The 19,779-nt window shown below is 57.5% G+C and overlaps 1 long non-coding RNA gene across 1 annotated transcript; it reads left to right on the top strand.

Annotated features, from left to right (window-relative positions):
• Positions 1-1,942: 1,942 nt before the first annotated feature.
• On the top strand, positions 1,943-19,045 carry LOC123465208. The gene is made up of 3 exons (XR_006640353.1): positions 1,943-5,449; positions 7,183-7,374; positions 13,414-19,045. It is a non-coding gene; the product is annotated as an uncharacterized LOC123465208 (long non-coding RNA).
• Positions 19,046-19,779: the final 734 nt, after the last annotated feature.

The following is a 19,779-nucleotide window of genomic DNA, read 5'->3' as shown; positions in this document are numbered from 1 at the left end:
CCCTTCCTGGCTGAGCGCAGGGTGTCAGAGCCCTGAGCCTCCAGTCCTTGAGCTGTTTCCCTGCCCTCCCCCGGCTGGTGCAGGCAGAGCCCTGGGGTGCCCTGTGCACCCCTGTGTCCTGTGACCGAGTCCTAGATGCTCCTCCCTCCAACTGTAGTTGAAAGTGCCACCTCCTCCAGGAAGTCACCCTGACCGACTCCAGACGATCCTGAGCAGGGAGACCTGGCCTCCCTGTCATGCTCTGTGTCTTCGCTCATGGACTGCAGCGAGGCCTGCAGCTGACTGCGGCCCCCGCCCAGGCCCCGTGCAGGGTCCCGGGATGGTGAGCGAGGGAAGGAGTGGAGGGCAGCCTGTCTCTGGGCAGGGCAGTCCGGCTCTCTGCTAGAACTCTCTGTGGACCTCCAGGCCTGTGTGTGGGGTGGGGCGGGCAGGAAGCTGGGCAGGAAGGGGCTTTGCAGTCAGACTCAGTGAGCAACTGTCATGGAGCTCGCCTGGGGCTTAAGGGCTTTCCTGTCTGGGGGCGGTGGCGGGGGGAGGCATTGCCACACAGAAAAGAGGCTGCCGGGGTGCTCGGCCGTGTCAAACCAGCGCTGGCCCTGAGATCTGGCACGCAGCCTGCTCCCAGGAAAGGAGCTTGGTGAGTGCCGCCCTGAACCTCTGCCCCAAGCGGGGTCCAGTTCCTCTTGCAGACAGGCTCAGGGTGACGGCGGGCAGGGGCAGGCTGTGGACACACCAGAACGTAGAGCCCACGGGGCCCACGGGCTTCTGGGGGCCCTGCTGTGGGCCGGGGTACCACGGCTGCCTGGGGTGGCCAAGACCCCAGAGCTGGGGCAGAGGTGTGAACACCCGGAGGGGCCATGCTGCGGGGCTCCTGAGGAGGACCTGCGTGAGAGACTGTCCCCCAGGAGGAGATGGCCCTGGGGCTCCCCCGTGGCTGGGAGGAGGGCCCGAGGGCCTCTTTTGGGGTGGGCTTCCCAGGGCCCCCTCCTGAAACGGGGCCTGAGTGCTGCCTCGATCCTGCCCCCTGTGGGTCCTCCCGGTCCGCTCCCTGTGAGCCAGCATTGCAGACAGCCCCGGGCCACAGGCAGGGCGTGGGGCACTGTGGTCCTGGTGGACACTTGTGGACAGTGTGGCTCTGAGCCTCTGGGTGTCTATGTGGGGTCCGCCGGGGCTGAGACCTACCCTGGGCAGCTCAGGACACTGGGGGCAGTTCTGGCTGGTGACTCTGGAGACATGGAGGAGGGTGGGGACAGTCGGGACCCATGACTCGCCCAGCGCCAGGGCCTGGAGACGAGGCACCGCTGGGCACTGCTGGCTCACCCCAGGTCTGAGGCGGTGCCGGCCGGGCAGCACTCGGCTGTCCAGGGGTCGCGTACCGGGGTCGGGGACCTGGGGGCCGGGCAGCACTCTGCTCTCTGGCCCGGGGTTGGGTACCCAGGGGCTGGTTCGGCTACATCTCCTCTTGTGGTGTCACTCCCCTCAGCTCTGCAATGACCCAGGGCTGCCCAATCCCCATTGGGCCCCAGGCCCAGGGCCTCTGTGATGAGCTTGGGCTGCCGGGCAGGAAAGGACCCAGGAGTGTGGGTCTTTGAGTCTGATCCTGGCCCATTGCCCACCCATGACAGGTGCTATGAGTGGCTGAGACCATGGCGTCCCAGCAGAGGCCCAGCCTGCCTCCGGCCTGCACGACTTCCTCCGGGGTCAGGGGGCGGGAAGCTGCTGGGGGTGGGGGTCTCCTGTCTGGGTCTCCGCAGCCCAGCTCCTGGCCCAGGACCCTTCCTCAGGCTGTTGCTGCCCTGAGACAGCAGGGTGAGGGCGTGCAGGGTGCAGTCCGATGGTCAGGAGGGCAGGGCGGTGCCCCAAACACAGCCTACAGGATCCCTGGTCGTGGACCCTCAGGGGCAGGGGTTTTTGTCCCAGAGAGTACCACTGTGGTACAACCATAACTATAACCATAACCATAACCACTAAACTATCACTGTGACACAGCCGGCATCAGAAACCCCAGCTGCTGGCCTTCAGCGCCCCCTTGGTCTCGTCTGGTGGACGTGGAGTCCTCGAGAGCTGTCAGCTGGTCCAGGTCTGGACGGGCCCTGTGAGAGGAGGGTTCTTAGGGTCTGTCCCCAGCCTGCCATAGGCTTGAGGAAGTTCCTCCAGGGTCAGGGGTGGGAAGCTGCTGAGGGTCTCCTGTCTGGGTCTCTGCAGCCCAGCTCCTGGCCCAGGACCCTTCCTCAGGCTGTTGCAGCCTTGAGACAGCAGGGTGAGGGCGTGCAGGATGCAGTCTGATGGTCAGGAGGGCAGGGCGGTACCCCGGTCTTGGAGGACAAGCTCCCTGGACTGGACCTCAGGACGGGCGTTTCTGTCCTGGACGGTGTCACCGTGGTACCATAATAACTACCACAATAACTACCCCAATACCACCATGACAAGCTGGCATCAGAAACCCCAGCTGCTGGCTTTCAGCGCCCCCTTGGTCTTGTCTGCTGGGTTGGAGCCCTCGGGAGCTGTCAGCTGGTCCAGGTATGGACAGGTCCCGTGGTGGGGAGGATTCTGAAAACCTAGTCCTGGTCCAGGTCTGGACGGCCCAATGGCAGGGTGGCCTGTGATGCCTCCTTGCCCAGCCAACCCTGCGGCCATGGACGACCCACCTCCAGGTGCAGGGCTGAGTGCACCCTGGACCCAGTGGCTCTCTGAGCCCAGGTCTGATGTCCTGCTGGGCCTGCACTCCGAGTCCCTTCAGGTCGGTGGTGGTGGGCCAGGGAAACTAAGAAGCTGAGCAGAGGCCCGAGCATTGCGGCCGTGGACAGCGTCCTGCACAGGAACCTGGCAGGTAGGGACGCCAGTCCATCTTGAGCTCCTCAGGCTGACCTGTGGGGTGGCAGGTGGCCATGCTGCAGGGCTGGGAGGGAGACTTAGGTGTAATGGCTCCTATGGACGCTTCCTGCAGAGGCTGGTCACTGGCTTGGCTCTGGTGCAGTGCCTGCCCCGGCCATGATCTCTGGACACTGCACAAGGAACCTGCACACCCCTGCTACATGTGAGAGGCCCCTCGAGCCCCTTCAGGCCGGGCCTGGATCTGGACTCCCCTACCTCGGGTCTGGCAGCATGCTGGGAGCTGCTGCCTCTGCATGAACCCCTCCCAGCCTGCTCCCTGGCGAGCTCCTATGCAGTTGAGCACAGGCCCAGCTCCAGCGTCCACTGCTGTCAGCTTCCCTGAGCTCCCAGCAGGGTTGGAGGTGTCTCGGGTCCTGCCCCTGGGAAACTTGATCTGACGGTTTGCCCAGTGTGGGCTCTGTCCTTCCTGACCCCGTTTGGGGGTGCACTGAGCGCTGGGGGTCATGGCCAGCTTGCTGGGCTAGGACGTGTGGCTGCAGGGTCAGTCAGTCATCTCAGAGTCTGGACACGGGCCCGCGGGCCGCATCCGCCCAGAGTGGCCCAGAAGGCCGAAGGTCTGGTCTCTGAAGCTCAGGCCGTGAGGCCTGGCCGTGGGGCTGGGTGGCCGTGCGGTTGGCAGGGTTTGCTGCCCCATGTCTCACTGTGGTGGTCACTATAGTAACACCGCAGTGGAGCCCTTGGCAAAAAGCCCTGTTTGCGCTGTAGGCCGTCTGCGTGGGGACCCTGGATGTGGGGCGTTCAGAGGGCTGCACAGTCAGGGGGCTGGGCGGCCTGGGCTGGCTGTGGGTGGGTTGGTGCCGGGCTCAGGGCTTGGGGAGGGCATGGTGCCACAGGAGACCTGCTGGAGCACGTGGGCGGCGTCCCCTGCCAGGTGGACGATGACCAGGCTGGCTCTCCTGAGGCCCCGAGCTGGGCTCGGCCAAGTGACAGCCTCCTGGGTTGACAGATTGTACCCAAATTGCTCGCAAACTGTGTATCGGTCACCTTGAGGCCGGTTGTGCTCTGGGGCCTGTGGGCACCTCCCACCAGGAAACCCAGGAGCAGAGCAGAGTCATTCCTGCTGCTGCCCGTCCTGGGAGTCTGGGCCCAGTTGTGCTGGCCCAGTCCTGAGGGCAGTGCTGAGCTGCTCATCCTCGTGGCTCCAGCGGGACTGGGAGCAGGCGCAGGGAGCTGCGTCCCCCAACCCTGCACCTGTCCCCGCCCTGACCCCGGGGGCCCAGAGGCCCAGAACGAGGCATTCGCTGAGGGGCAGGGCTCTCCTCCACAGTCGGTTCATGCTCTCTGTGCCCTCCTGGCTCCAGGCCTTGGAGCATGGTTGAGACCCACCCTCTTGAGGCCCTCAGCAGCCCCTGGGCACCCACTCCATGCTGATTTTGGGTGATGGATTGCGATCAGGCTTGGAAGCCCTGGCTTGTCCAGCAGAGTCCCTGCTGGAATGTGGACAGTCCTCTGGATCTGGTCTCCCCCTAGCACCCTGGGGCATCAAGAGGTGCCCCCTTCACCTGCATGGGGGTGTGCGCGGGCAGGGCTGGAGTGCTGGCCCTTTGCCGGGACCCCTGCCCTGCTGGCAAGTCTTCGTTCTGTGGAGTCTTGGTCCTGGGGAGGGGTCAGGAGCTCCCTGGTATGGCTGCCTCAGTGGGCCTCGGCCACCTTTGCTCAATACTCTCACTAGGTGGCCTGGAGCCCCAGGCCCTTCCCTGTCCCCTGGCCATGCGCTGAGCCCAGGGCCCATGCCCACACATCCCTTCTGGCTCACTGTCCCGAGTTGGTGGGGGAGGCACCTTGCTTGGGAGCCCAGTGCCCCTGGGGACGCGTTGCCCAGCTCCACACCTGTGTGCGGGTCGGGCTTTGTGTCAGGGCCTGAGTCACTGTGGGTATAGCAGGAACCATCATCACGGTATTCTCACGGTGACACGCACACCCTCACAATCCTCCCTACCCGGCTGTGTGTGTGTGGCCGCCCTCGTGGGCTCCAGCTGTCTCTGAGGTGGAGACGCTGTGTTTCCAATGGGTTTTTGCTTTGAACCCTGGGGTGAGCAGGGTGCAGGGTGAGTCTGACCCAAACCTCCTGGGTGACGAGGCAGCCCTCTCTGGGCCTGGGGCCCACTGAGATCTGCCCATGGGTCCCACGGGCAGTCTGCCCAGCTCCAGGGTTCTGGTTGTGTCCTTGCTGCCCTCTGGGCCCCTTGCAGAGTTTCCCTGTCCCGGGCCTGACCAGTGAGGGCTAGCACCCCTGGCCCTCAGCTCACATCTGCTGGAAGTTGCTGATGCTGGCTGGGTTCACACCTGGCACATGTGTCAGCCTCCTGGAGCTGGGGGATGGCCGCCTTGATGCGAGACCGGCTCCCGTCTATGGCTGCGGGGGGCCCTCCCCCTCCCAGCACCGGGTGTAGATGGCCCTCCCTGGCTGTGACGTGCTGTGTCCGTGGTTGGTTGGGAAGTCTCTGGTGACCAACCTTCCCTACCCTTTTCCCTGGCTCAGTGCACATCCTTCTAAGGACCCTCACGGAACCTGCCAGGAGCCACCTGCTGCCCAATTAGCCTGGACGTCCAGGTGAGTCAGGGCCTGGCCTGACGCCTTCCAGCCCCAGCTGGGCTTGACCTGAGGGCCAGCCTGCGAGGGGCAGATGGCCCTGGGCTCCGTGTTCACTCTCCAGGTTAGCTGTTCATGCAGTTACTGTCCAGGGCCTTTCCTGCGGAAGTGGTGGAAATAGGTTTATTCAGTCACTGTAACATCAGGGCAGAGCTGAGTGCAGCCCTGCACAGAGGCAACAGCTGTGTCACGGGAGAAGCAGGAGCGGGGTGCCTGGGACTCTGGTTTAAGAGGGACCAGGAAGTGTGGCCATGCGTGAGTGACGAGGCTGCTGTGTCCACCAGCCACAAGGGAGCACGGACTGGGTCGGGACTCTGTCCTCACTGAAGGCTCCGTGTCTCTGGAGTCTGGCAGCTGAGGGGCTTGGGGGGCTGCGGGCTGGTGAGGCTAACCCTCTAGCACTTCCGGCCAAAACTGTCACCAGTGTGGCAGAAACCAGTACTCGAGAAGCCAAGCACCACACTCGGAGGGTTGGAGAACTCAGGTTTGTTATTCTGGTGAGCCCAGAGGAGTTAATGCTCCAAGCTCTTCGCCCTGAACAAAGGGGTGACAGGGGTTTTATAGACAGGCTACTGTGGGCAACACGAGCTGCTAATACACTGGTTTACACTAAGGGGTTTTCCGTGTGTGGGAACAGCAGTCAAGATGGGGAGGGGAATGCCTGACCTGGACAGACATGATTAAGCAGGTTTGCAGGGGCTGGGCAGTTGCAAAGAGCAGGACAAGGCTGAGTGAGGTAAGCTCCAGTTCCCAGTATTGCAAGTCCCCACTTTCTGAGACGATGTGACCTATGTGATCCAGACTTTGCAAGGAGCAAGCTGAGTTACAGAGGCAAAAGGAGCAGGAGGTGATGTAAAATTTTAACGTTTCCTCTTCACCAGGACAGCCGACAGCTCCCCTGGGTGTGCAGAGCAGCGGAAGCTTGGTGGAGGAGTCTGACACCAGGGTCTCTGGCACTGTTGTGGGGGCCACGCCTATCTACATCCTCGGGGGTGGGGACACCCTGTTAGGAGCCAGGACCTCCCACAACCTGTGCTTATGGAGTGGCCACCAGGATGGGGAGGAGCGGGGCCTCTGCCCTCCTGCAGGGCAGCCTGGGAGCTCCATGCTGGAAAGCAGCCGGACATCCATGGGCAGGGCCATGGTGAGCCGGAGCGTCAGAGGATGAGACACAGCCCTGCACAGTAAAGCCCCGGGAACGGGAACAGACAGGCCGGCCTGGGAGGCGGTTGCTGGTAGTGCGTTAGGCGTGCTGTGAGACTGCCAGGGAGCTGGGGCCTCATGTCTGGGATAGAGGGCAGTGGGGGAGCCAGGTGATACAGAAGTTTTGCAACAAAGGGAAGGTAGTTTGAATGTCAAAAGGGTATTGCTAATTAAAGAAAGCCAGATAACCCAAGTTCAGGAATTTAGTGCTTTTCTGTGTGTGGGAACATGCAAGAGTCTGGGCTCCCTGAAAGCATTGCATTTCATAACACCTCAGCTGTCTGGGCCAGTGTCCTGCATTTTCACATCCTGAGTTTCCTCAGGGCTCACTGAGGGGAGTGGCTGCAGCCCATGGGCTGCTGGACGGCAGGTATTGTTCACCTCCCTGGGCACCCTCAGGGCTCAGGAATTCACCTTTGGGGGGCTGGCATCCCGGGTGACTGTGGCATCCTTGTTTACTGATATGACAGGAAGTGCTCCATTTCTCAAAGGTAAGAAGAAAAAGAGAGATTATATTCAAGCCAAACTGAGGATTCTAGCCCCAGAAGGGAAGTGGATTCTCAGAAGTCACTCTGCCTACCAGGAGTCGAAGGCATAGTCATGCACATTTTTGAGACAAAGCATCGTCCATCGGAAAGACGTGAGGGTATTTTACAGAAAGGTCACCAAGGGTGTCCAGCCAGGTAAGTCGTACAAAGTGGGCAGAGGTTCGCCGAGACCCCTCCAGAGCTGGGAGAGAGTGCTGATCTTTAGGAAGTTAGGCGGCCGGTGTCGGAAGAGAGGAAACTTGCCCTTTCCCTTGGGGCAGGCCCTCTGACATCTGAGGAGCACAGGCTGAGCTGTGCCACAGAACCACAGGTGCCAGGAAGGCCCAGCACGGGGAGGGTGCACACTACACGGAGGGCCTGTCCTGCCTTAGATACAAAAGCCATCTCATCAGTTTTCAGGGTCACTTCAGGTGTGGAGGGGAGGGGGGTGTCCCCTTGGCGTCCACATGGGCTTGCAGTGACTTCATAGAGTGAGTCTTTGCTTCGCATGTGGGGAGATCACTGGGTGAGCTGTACAGAGTTCTGAGTGTCTGGTTCGAGTCTGTGCAGTGAACTGGACAGAATTTGGCTTCCTAGAGTTTCATCTGGACTTCCCTGGTGGCTCACTGGTAAAGAAGTCTTCTGCCAATGCAGGAGATGCTGGTTTGATCCTGGGTCAGGAAGCTCCCCTGGAGAAGGAAATGGCAAGAGACTCCATTATTCTTGCCTGGGAAAGCCCATGGCCAGTGGAACCTGGCAGGCGATACAGTCATGGGGTTGTGAAGAGTTGGACACAACTTAGTGTCTAAACCACAACAAACAAGAGTAATAGTTTCATTGATGACGTCTGGCTGTTTGCTGACGCGTCATCCAGCCCGAGCTTCTCCTTTTGAAGGCATCAGGGCAGGATCCCCACACACGGCCATTGGGCATTGGGGCAGGATTCCTACACGCGGGCATGACCAGTTTTGCAGATGTCCGAAAGCTTGCCCCAGATCCACCAGGGCCTGGATTAGCCTGTGCAGATGATTACAACTCGGTAACCTCAGCGCTTTCTTGAGGATTCGCATTCTAATTAGATTCCTACTTCTTTCTCAGTCAGTTTTGTGGCTAGAAAAGGAACGTTCTGGCTGCTGGCATTGACTTTGTTGGCATGCTCTGCTAACCCTTGTGCTCTGGACCTGCTCGGTCCTCCCAGTCTGCAGTGTGTCCAGGGCAGAGGAGCAGTGCCGGGGTCCAGCCCCAGCTGATCCAGGGTATTCGAAGGAGAGACGGCATAGGCGAGGGTCAGGAAACAACTGCTTAATTACACGTTAATTAAGGATACAAAGAGTAATAGAATGAGGATAGCTCAGTAGGAAAATTCAGTGGAGAAAAGAGGCTGAGTAGCTTGGTTTACGCGGGAGACCAATAAAACTTCAAGACAAGAAGTTTGCACCACTTACGTAGGCCGCAGGCGTCCTTCCGTTCTCCCGAAGGAGAGGAGACACTGAGGCCTCCCCGGTCGGATCTTAGAAGCCCAGGCATAATTAGCAAGCATGGTGGGTTCCGCGCTCCAGATGGAGACTCAGCTAGAATTTGGGAGAGAGAGTGACATGGGGAGACCAAGTTTCAGTGAACAAGGCCCGCACTTTATTTTCCAAAGTAGTTTTTATACCTTAAGTTATGCATAGAGGATAATGGGGGAAGGGGTGGAGTCATGCAAGGACAGCAGTTCCTGGTTCTAATCGAAGCCAGGCTTTCAAACTTATCATATGCAAAAGTTCAGGTGATTGACATCATCTTCTGGCCTGGAGGCCTGTTAACATTTTAAGAAACTTATTTTTCTCTAAAGGTGATTATTCCAAAGTCAGGCACCAGCCTCCAAAAAAGCATTGGACAAAGCTGCATTTTACATTTCTATACACCCATTATATCAATCAATACACTGCCAAGGACACAGGAGTATGGAGACTTAGCAGCAAACATTGGCCCAACAAGTGAAAAACCCTTCACCAATACAATTTCTAATCAATCTTTTAACTACTCAAAGGAATCTGTGTTTAGGCAGTTTAGAACATCTCCTGCCTCTCACAGTTGGGAGGCTCTGAACAATCACATGTGGCCGGAAAAACCTATTCAGGCAGGCTAGAGGATTTCCAAAGGAGTTTGTAGGTTAAACACTGTCACACCCAGGAATTATTAACTGGAGCTGTAAGCTAACTCTTTTTTCAGAGAGAGGTAGTGGGGGACAGCCCCCCATAAAGTCAGAGGTGTGGGTGAAAGCACAAAGCAGAAAGTAGGCAGACTCTGGTTTTGGGGGGTAGATGCTCGAGAATTTCCAGGGGGACTCCTGAGGCTCGATCCCGCCTTTGCGTATGCCGAGCCTCCTTCCTCATGACCTTTGTCATGGGTGGAGCTCCTCACGCTGGCTCCCGGCTGTGATAGAATTCCAGTTGAGCTACTCCAGATCCTGAAAGATGATGCTGTGGAAAGTGCTGCACTCAATATGCAATATGCACTCAATATGCAATATGCCGGCTCCCAGCAGAGCAGAGCCTGCAGGGGGAGCAGGTGGTGCAGGGCAGGGAGAGCCCCTGAGGTGGGGCAGAGACAGGGAACACTGCTGCAAACACATCTGGACGGCTGGGCTGTCTGTGGGCACTGCCTGCTGGGGCGGTGGCCTCCAGCTTGAGGGTGTGTCATGCCCTGCCCGAGGGGCAGGGCCGCTGGGGTGAATCCCATGGCTAGGCTTTGGTTCCACAGGCATGGCCATGCTGGGGGTGGGCGCACAGTCTCCGGAGCTGCGGGTGAGGCAGGTGTGTCAGCTGCTGCAGGTGGAGGGAGGGGCTCAGGCTGCAGGAACAGAGTGGCAGGAGCTTGTGAAGACCCTGGCAGACTGAGTGCTTGGTGTGGCCTGGGCAGCAAGCCTGGTGCCCACATGTCACTCGCTGGATCCTCACCATGAATCCCCAGGGGACCCGTGGTGACTGTGATGATTAATTACTCCACAGGCTTGGCATGGGCCGCAAAGGACCCAGCACACCGTCTCCTGCCAGCTGCTGGTGGGGCCAGATCTCCATGCAAGAACGGAGGCTGTGATGAGAAGACGGCGCTGGGGGTGGGTGGGCAGGGTTGGTTCTGGCGTGGAGAAGGGCTCTGGCTTCTGGGGAGGATGACGCAGAGGCACGGAGTCCAGGGCAGATCTGCAGTGAGCTCAGGCTGAGTGGATGACATGCACTCTGCTGGGTCTGGACAGAAGACTCACCAGGCCCTGCATTCTGGGGCTGATATTGCGCCTTTGAGGACAACAGGAGCTCCTGGCCACTGCTCCGGGCTTCCTGTGGGCACCTGCACGGGGCTCCAGGCACAGGGCACGTCTTCCCTCATCCCCTCCAGGTCACCTCTGGAGCCCCAGGTGGCCGCAGGGTCCCTGGAGCCGAGCGCCCCCGGCATGTGCCCTCGTGGGGCTGCAGCTGTGCTGGGCAGCTGTGGCTGCTTGCTGAGGCCCTCACCAGTGTCCAGGCCTCCCAGCTAGGCCTGGGCTGGGTGTTGCAGCCTGTCCTGGGGGCTCCATGCAGGTGGGTTTTCCTTCTGAGGCTGCTAGCAGCCCCCGGCCCACAGGGACTGCAGTGCTGTCCCCCGTAGGGGGGCCAGCTGGCGTCTATGAGCAAGAACAGCTGAGAGCAGGAGGCGGTGCTGAGGCAGGAAGGCGTGGCTCTGGGGAGTGGTGGGAGGCCTCAGTTCAGTCAGTTCACGTGCTCAGTCGTGTCTGACTCTGCCACCCCAGGCTTCCTTGTCCATCACCATCTCCTGGAGCTTGCTCAAACTCATGTCCATCAAGTCGGTGATGCCATAAAACCATCTCATCCTCTGTCGTCCTTGATCCTCCTGCCTTTGATCTTTCCCAGCATCAGGGTCTTTTCCAAGGAGTCAGTTCTTCACATCAGGTGGTCAAAGTATTGGAGCTTCAGCTTGGGCATCAGTCCTTCCAATGAATATTCAGGACTGATTTCTTTTAGGATGGACTGTTAAGATATCCTTGCTGTCCAAGAGACTCTCCAGAGTCTCCTCCAACAGGGAGGCACTGAGGCAGGGCTGGTCAGGAACGTGTGGCTCTGGGGGGTGGTGGGAGGCCTAGGGAGCATCTCCTCCCGGGTGGGCCCAACCTTCCGCCGACGAACTCCTCCCAGCCCGTCCAGGGTTCCTGGAGCTCACTCACCAGTCACCGTCATCAGCCCCACTCTTTGATACCTGCTGCTTGGTCCAGGTTTCCTTGGTTCTTCCCCAGAGACAGGGGAAGGTATCTTCTATTTTAGATTCTATTTCTGCTTTCAGTTTCAGAATGGACTAATACCAAATGCGTGTTTTCCCCCTGGGCTGCTTCAGGTCAAGAAACATGGCGAGACTGCCTCTGCGTCCTCTCCCTCCTCCCAAAGCCCTGGATGGACCTGGAGCCACTGACTGTGCTCAGTGGGCCTTTGCAATGGCTAACCCACAGCAGCCCGCTTTCCCCAGCTTCTTCTCCGACATGGGGGAAGAACCACTGGAAGGAGAAGAACCTTGTCTCTCAAGGGCTTGGGGGAAGAGAGGCCTTTCACCATGGGGTGCTGTCTCTGGTCCACTTGCTTCCTCAGGTACGGGAGGGAGCAGGTGGGCCAAAGGAGGCTTTGTCAAGGTCATTACCGGGTGCCCCAGTGTTGAAAGCACCTAAACCCAGGCTCTCTGCTAGCCCTGACCAGGAGAAGGGGGAACAGTCCTGCCCTTGGACAGGGTAGGGGGCACCTCTTCCGCCTGCACTGAACTCTGCAGGCAGGGGTCGGTGGGAGGGAGGAGGACCCTGGTAGGTTGGGAAGGTCTTAAACAAGAGTGCTGGCAGTGCGTCTCCCAAGCAGACCCAGTGGTCCCTGGGCTCCCACGTACTGGAGCCATTGTGGGGCCTGGAGAGTGTTTCCAGAACCTTCCATCTCTGAGTTTTAGAACCCAGTTTGAGTTTGAGGACTTTAAAGCCTTTACCTAAGAATTGTGGAAAAAGAGGAGAGCCCACCTAGATTCTAGTGCTGGGTCTGCAGAGTATGGATGCCGTGGGCACTAGGCTGGCCTCCTAGGGAGCGTCCTCACGGGGGTCAGACACACCCAGCACTTGAGCACACTCACTCTTGCACACACGCGCATGATGTTCACCTCAGAAAAAGCCAGAGGTCACCCAAGGGTGAGAAATGGCTGTCTGGGTCTCTGCTCTGTCCTGAGGCTGGACATGGAAGGCTCCCACCCTGCCCAGCTGCCAGAGGACAGTGGGGCTGCCACATGTGGCAGACCACCCCATTAGCCCCCAGCCCTGTGTGAGTAGTCCTCGACTGGGAGTAGTCCTTGACTACCCTGAATCCAGTTTGGGTTTGGCAAAAGAGAAGGTACCTAGGAGATGAGGAAAAAACCTCAGTGTTCAAGAGCACTGATTTGGAGAAACCCCCAATAAAGTTGCCCCTAAAGGGGTTGTTAACACCGGGACCAGCAACTTTGGGTCAAGACCCAGTTGCTGACTCAGGTCTCTCCTGACCAGTCTCAGTTTGGGCTCTTAGGATACAAAATATTAGAGGACACCTGTGTATGGTTTTTAAGATTTATTTCAGAGTGCTGGTCAGCAGCCTATCGAAGAGACCTGGTGTGAGAATGCTGACCCTCCTGATACCTGCCCCCACCCCTGTCTGCTGCAGACTTCAGCTTTGCTGTCTATCACTGATTCCTTCTCAGAAGTTCCTCCTACCTCCCCTGCAGTTGTGCAGGGGTCAGGAGGCTGGTTTACACAGGATGCACTGTCTCTTCCTTAATTTTGCTGGTATGGATAGTTTTTACATTTGTGGCCACACCAAAGAGGACAGCAGCTATAAGGGCATACAGGCGACCGAACACCAGTCTCGCATAGACTAAAATTGTTTCGTCATATGGTACCGATCGAAACAGTCTTGTAGGGGGTCTGCTGTCTGCACTCCCTCTGTCACCCGTGTTTTGGCAAAGAGGAGGTGCCCAGCCCAGGTGGCAATGGCAGTTGTCTTCACTGTTGCAAACTCCTCTGGAGTTGCATTTCTGAGGGAAACACGTATACTCCATTTGACTAACAGAACCGTTGCAGAAGGTGTTTAAACAGTTCGTTCCAGGAGCACAGAGGGCACCGTTTTTCACTTGGCCATAATCAACTGCTCCTTGCCCACGGTGTAGGTCCAGCCCAAAACACAAGGCTTCTAACGTATGCGTTTGATGAAATCCAACGTGTTCCTGCAGCGGAGGCAGGAAACTGACATTGGTGCACTGCAGCCTTCCACAAAGCTGATCCCGCTGTGAACAAGCTATAAAGCGGACAGACCAAGATGTTCTTCTACAGAATCCAAATCGGTAAGCTTTTCTGTTTAAACTATAGCATTGATCCGGAGCATTCAAAGCCCCTCGACCAAAGATTTCTCTGCAGTGCACACTGCGGTCAGTGCAGCTTCCTTTAAAGCAGTACCCTTCTTCACCACATGGCGTTCCATCTTGCATAAAAACATCTCTAGGGCAGGTCTTGCTTATCCCACGGCAGTACTCAGGAAGGTCACACATACTCCGGATGGGTCTGCAGAGCGTCCCGGGCTTGGAGAATGTGCAGTTTGTGCAGCATGTGTCTGCGTCACAAATACTTGCCTCAGTGAAAGAACAGAGGTTGTCACAGCATGGGTTGCTGTAGCAGTCCTTGAAGGAGCCGCAGTCGCATTGCTCCTCATTTTCCACTTCTTTGTTTCCACAACGTTCGTGTGTCATCGATCTATTGTAATATACCGGCTCAAGGTGGAACATACAAGAGCTTATATCACGGCCAACTATATGTTGTAAATGCCCATAGGAGCAGTTACTGAAAGCATCTGTCAGAGACTGGTAGCCATTCATAATGCAGGTGGTCCTTCTCTGGCAAACACAGTCTGGGTAGTCATAATACAGACCAATACTTCTGCCAATTAGAAAGCACACATAGAGAGCCACCGTTAGGGTATTTTTCCCCGATGTAGCAATTGGCACCAAACTACCTGAAAGGCAGAAACTATACAGGCCTGGAACATAGACACCGTCAGGCGGTTCAGCTGTGCTAAAGACTACAGCTGTATGTGGTTTAAAAGCAGGATATAAGGTTCTTGAATAGAACTGGAAGTATGCACTCTGTGGTCTGAGAGACGCAGTGCTGACTGGGTCCCTAACATCGTAAACATGCATGACGCTAATATAAAACCTCGTCTCAAGACCACGATACACTGCATCAATGATATTGCCCACATCCACCATGTACTGAACAGTTTTTGACACATTGTTTATGGTTCTGTAAAATGCATTAGTAGACTGACATAAGTGCTTTCATAAGTGCTTCATGAAACATATACAGCTTACTAGACATCCTGGGGGCTGCAGTGATGTTTGCTGGAGAGAGCAGAGGGTCCCTTTCCTCCTCATACCCCGGTCTGTGCATCGGTTCCATTGCGCTGGCATCTGCCACCATCTGAGAAAGAGTGTGCTCAAACTTTCGAGAATGCTTGGGGGGCTGATTTCGTAGGTGAGGTCATCCAACGTCATATAACCCTGGAGACCCGCATAGCATGTGTTCATGGTGACCGTGGAGAAAGGGATCTCCTCCATGTAGCCAAAATAGTAGCAGTCTTCAGGGACAAAGGGGTGGTCTGTCTGCAGGACTCCTTGGTCATCCGGAGTCATCATCAGGTATCCAGGCCAAAGGAGCCTCTTGCGCCGCCTGTGGATTACGTGCCTCTGTCCCCCAAAATGCAGGCTGTAGGAGAGCCAGCCCAACACCTGGGCGCCCTTGCCTTGGTGCAGCTCCTTCCTGGGAATGACCACCTCCGTGGAGATGTAGTGCCATGAGGGACGGTCTGGAGAGCACTGGACAGGGGCCAGCACTGCACAGAGCCCGAGCAGCCAGAGGGCTGCCCTCAGGGAGACCCAGCCCTCTGCCGGCATGGGGGCGCTGCTCAGGGATGTCTGCCAGCGAGGACAGAGAAGGCGAGGCCCCGCAGAGAAGCCAGGTCTGAGCCACGTGCTGAGGCCACTGCCGTCAGAGGAGACACTGACAGAGAACAAAGGGTGCCGGGGCTGCCAGCGTCCAGCCCTGGGCGGGTCATCTGCAGAGACTGAGTCACAGTCACAGGGCGAGGCCCTGGGCAAGCCTGGTCATCAGTTCAGTGGGGCTGACCTGGGCAGGGGGGAGGCTGTGTCCACGAGTGCAGCATGGGAGGGGCAGGGGAGGGGAGCAGAGGCCTGTCTCCACTCCATACGTCCAGCCCTTCTTCCAGCGGTCTGCACGCCCCACATACATCTGCAACACGGCTCACGGGCCCCCGCTGTGCCCCCTGGAGCTGCCAGGCCCCCTCCTGCACAGGCCTCTTTTCCCTCCTGCGAGCACCACTTCCTTCTACTTTGGCGATTGGAACCAGACATTGCTCACATCACTTAACATTTGTAGGTGTTGAAAGTGTTTTAAAAGTTCATAATTGGGTGTGTCTCATTCCGATTAGCAGGTAGGTCACTTGCAAACCGCGTGTTCCTCTTGGTTTTCATTGGAAGCTTCGTTTAGGCCCCCTGAGGAGCAGGCTCCCCACTCTCCTCTGGGACGCTCTCTGTGATTCTTGCTGACCCTGGCTGGTGAGACCAGAAACCAGGCCTGACTGCGAGCCCCCGGGTGACCTTTGTGTCCTTCTGTGTGGCTCTTTCCCGGCAGGGGATGGTTCTCACCTGTGCCTCTGTGGACCCAGGGGCCGCATGATACCCACGGGGAGCGAGGAAGTATTTCAGGCAGTTTTACACCACTTTGTAGCCATCCACAGAGGACAGAAACTCACTCACAGGGCAGAATCAAAAGCAAGATTTCACTTTCATCTGTAATATGAGAATTCTGTATCAACAGAGGGTGCCCTCTGCTGCATTTTGCTCGTTGGTCTGTTTTCTTTTTCCCTTCTTGTCTTGGGAGAGAACAATCTGACTCAGGTCGGATCTGGCTCCTTCCCTTTCATGTGTGTGTTCTGTTGCCTTGACTGCAAGCTGCTCGCTACAGGGAGGTGGCCCACGCAGTGGCTGTCTCCTGAACCCTGCCCCCTTGCCCGAGAGTCAGCTCACAGGAAATCCTTGGCCAAGCCCCGCTGGGCATGGCTGCAGGGGATGAGAACCTGAGCCCTCCATTCAGAATCTGGCTGGAAGCATGAAGTGTCTGCAGCAGCCTGTGGCCCTTAGCACTTTAGCACTCGACCTCCTCACCTCCCGGTCTCTGCACTGTAAGAGAAACAGGAGTCAAACTCCAGGCCACATGGTTCAGGAGGACTCTCATCGGCCCTCTGCTCTGTCTCTTGGCTCTGCCAGTAAGGCCGCTACTCGTGGCCCTGACTCCTGGCCCTCAGCGCATCGGCCTGTGATGAGGCGAGCAGAGCAGAAGGAGGGTGGGCTCTGGGATGTCTCTGGGCCCTGATGCTCGGGAGCCCTGCCCCCTTCCTCTTGGCTCTGTATTCAGTGTCAGTGCCTGCTGTCATCCTGGGGGAGTCACAGACTCCTTCAGGTCCTCTTCACCATTTGCAGAAACGGTCAGAGGGAGTACTTCCTGCAGGTGGGGAAGGTGTTTGCTTTTACCTGCTGGATACTGTAGAGGACAGAGCACTGCATGTGCCTTCAGCCCTGCGCAGCAGCGGCTGTCACTGGGGAGGCGCGTGCCAGGGACGATGTCCCAGGAAGGTGCGTCTCTGATTTCTGGGCATAGTGTTTTTGGTTGCAGGAACACAGGGTGTGCATTGTACGGGCTCTGGCAGCCAGCGTGCTCCTGGGAAGTTCTGTGGTGATAACTGGGTCAACAGTGCTTTGGCAGCCCTGTGGTATTCCGAGTCCCTGAGACGTGCAATTGGAGATGAGCTGTCAATCCGAAAGAGGCTGCCGATGCCGTGGAGCCTGGCTCCTACTGTCCACAGGGTCTCCATCTTCCCCATCTGGATGGTCCTCCGTGCGGAGCATCAGCCCCAGAGACAACAACAGAAGACAGGAGTCTCAGGAAGTTCACTTGGCTTAGATGTGATGTACCCGGCCACTATTTCCACCCTTCTGTACCTACACCCTGTCTTCTTCAGAGTGTGGGAGGACACCTGCTGACCAATAGGCTCCACCAGGGATAAGGGCAGCTCTCGAGTTGGGTGTGAAAAGGATCGGTATTCATTCTGGCTGTATGTAGCAGCCCAGTTGGCTCCATGGGTCTCCTGAGGTCGTGTCAGCCTCCTGAGTGTGGGCTGGGGAGGAAACAGGCACAACCTTAGAAGGAGGCAAACATCACATGCCCACAGGTGGCAGGAGAGCCAGTAAAGGCCAGGGACCCCTGGGATTTCTGAGGGGGCCACAGCAGGGCAGCGCCTAAGCCAGACCTGCAGTTGCCATACACAGGGTCCCCTTCCCTCTGGCAGTGTGGTCCCCGCAGTAATGGTGGGGACATCAGGGCTTGGTGTGGAGAACACGTGGAGCACACGCATGTGGCCACCAGGGGCATCACCAGCTCCTATGTTCCCTGCACACGTGGTTTACAGAAGCTGTTGTTATTCAGAAGTTGGGGGTGCTGGGGTGAGGTCGGGTAGGGGAATAGTCCTGTAGATCTTTTCTTGGGCTGGAGGGAATCCTGTACAAGGGAGCTGGTCCCTGTCCCCAGAGGGGGTGATCGAGAGGGTGCTCCTGACCTACAAGGACCAAAGTGCTGGCCCAGAGGGCTTGCCCCCGGTCACCTGCTCCCTGAGCAGAGACGCTGTGTGTGAGGCATCATCTGGGAGTAGATGCAGTGTGGGGAGTGCACAGGTGCTGGGGTGGCCTCGTGGGGATCCTGGCCTGGCCCATTGAGGCAGGGCCGTGGGGGCGCCCACAGAGCGGCCTGCCCGCTGCCTGATGGAAAAGGGGAGAGTGTAATGGGACATTTCCAAGAGGTGGATGTTGTTCCAGGACTCCTGTGGCCACCGCCTCTGCCAGCCAGGGTTGGCCTTGTGGTTCTGCCACCCACTGACCTCCAGCCCTTTCTCTGGACATGGCCAGAGCAGGAGTGGAGGAGGATGGGGGTCTATCGGGGCACGGCTCACACACTCACCCCGAGCTGGCCCCTCCAGCTTCCACAGGACAGCATACTGGGAACAGGGACACTTGCATGTTGCACCAGATGCATTTCTGAAGGCAGAGGGGGCTTCATCATCCTTCCATCGTCCCACCACCCGGGCTGCTACTGAGGTGACAGCTTGACCTGTGAGCATCGCGGAGGGGCCTTGGGGCTGGGAGGGCCTCTCGGCCCATTCTGGTGTGTGTGAGACAGAGCTTCTGTGGTGGGCCGGGGGTCTGGAACCCCGTGCTTGTAACGAGACCTGTGCTCTCTGTGGGACCACTCCCCTTCTGTGAAGGTCACAGTGCAGTGGATTTTCAGGAGAGTGAGGGTCCATCCCCACAGGTATGGAGGGGAGATGTCTGAGAGCATCAGGACCAGAGAAAATCCAGACCCTCCCTAAGAGCTCTCCTCACATGCAGGGCCACTGTTTAGCCATACTGTTAGAATGGCTAAAACCCACCAGTCTTGCAATGCCCACTGTTGACCAGTGAGAAGGACAATGGAAAAGCTCATCATTGTTGGTGGAAAGAAGGTTGATCCAGTCACATCGGCAGGCAGTGTGGCAGTTTCGAAGAAAGGTAACACAGTTTTACCCTTTTCATACTATTTGTAAGGTTGTTGTGGAAGAACCCTGGAGTGGGTTACCATTTTCCATAAAGAAGGCTGAGCACCAAAGGATTGATGCTTTCAACCTGTGCTGCTGGAGAAGACTCTTGACAGTGTCTTGGACAGCAGGGATATCAAACCAGTCAATCCTAAAGGAAATCAACCCTGGTATTCACTGGAAGGAATGATGCTGAAGCTCCGATACTTTAGCCACCTGATGTGAAGAGCTGACTCATGGGAAAAGACCAGGATCCTGAGAAAGATTGAGGCCAGAAGGAGAAGGGGTCGGCAGAGAATGAGGTGGTTAGATAGCATTACCAACTCAATGGACGTGAGTTTGAGCAAACTCCAGGAGGTAGTGGAGGACAAGCGGCCCTGTGTGCTGCAGTTCACGGAGCCGACTTAGCAACTGAGCAATATCAGCACGTTTCTCCTGAGATTGGCAAGCATGCTTCTAGTGCCTCTGAGTGAACCAAAACACGTCCACACAGGACTGCACACGAACGGCTGGAGCAGCCTCATCCATGACTGCTGGAATTGGAGGCAAGCACGGTGTCCTTCCCCAGAGGAAGAGTGGGCCGCCCGTGGTCCACACGTGCATGGGAAGAATAGAAGAACGAGCTATGGAACCCTGAAGGATCATCTAGGAATCTTTTCTTTTTAGTGGATGGAAACGTCACTTGTCATGAAACTAGCCATTTGACACCAAACAGTTGAGCAGCCACCTCCTCACTCCGGGTCCTGAGGGCTCCCATCAGCCCTAAGGGAAACCCTGCCCTCTTACTCAGTAGCTTTCTGCTCCTCACTGGTCATGTTAGTGACTCGGGGAAGCCTTGCTG

The sequence above is a fragment of the Bubalus bubalis genome, chromosome 20 (genome assembly GCF_019923935.1).
Source record: "Bubalus bubalis isolate 160015118507 breed Murrah chromosome 20, NDDB_SH_1, whole genome shotgun sequence".
Classification (NCBI taxonomy): Eukaryota; Metazoa; Chordata; class Mammalia; order Artiodactyla; family Bovidae; genus Bubalus; species Bubalus bubalis.
This window is presented reverse-complemented; position numbering and strand designations above follow the sequence as displayed.